The sequence below is a fragment of the Gadus chalcogrammus genome, chromosome 10 (genome assembly GCF_026213295.1).
Source record: "Gadus chalcogrammus isolate NIFS_2021 chromosome 10, NIFS_Gcha_1.0, whole genome shotgun sequence".
NCBI classification, from domain to species: Eukaryota; Metazoa; Chordata; class Actinopteri; order Gadiformes; family Gadidae; genus Gadus; species Gadus chalcogrammus.
The window spans coordinates 59,564-60,000 of NC_079421.1; positions in this window are offsets into that span (position 1 = coordinate 59,564).

Consider the following 437-nt stretch of genomic DNA (forward strand, 5'->3'; position numbering starts at 1 on the left):
TTACGCATGACTTCCGGACGCTGTTTTTCACAATAACATTTTCGTAACTGAATTCCAAGTTTATTTTTTATTATGTTTTATTTGTTCAGGAGTTTAGATAAGTGGTTTCAAAAGTTTTCATATCGACCTACATTGTAACATATTTTATTCTACATCTCAGCCTCCACCTAGGCTTTCCAAGTATTGCAATAAGATGAGCCAGACTTTAACATTTCGGTTTGTATATTTTCCACCGAATCCACCTCAAGGTCTAAATAGATAGGCCATTCACTAAACTGGGTATACATTAATTTATTTAACATAATGTTTATAAGCTTTATTAAAAACAAAATGTATTGAGTTATTGAAGTTTGTAAGGTAGACTTCGTTTAGTGTGTGAAAACATGACTAGATAACATGCTTTTATTTTGTAGATAAGTTCCGGTGTTAGTGTTGGT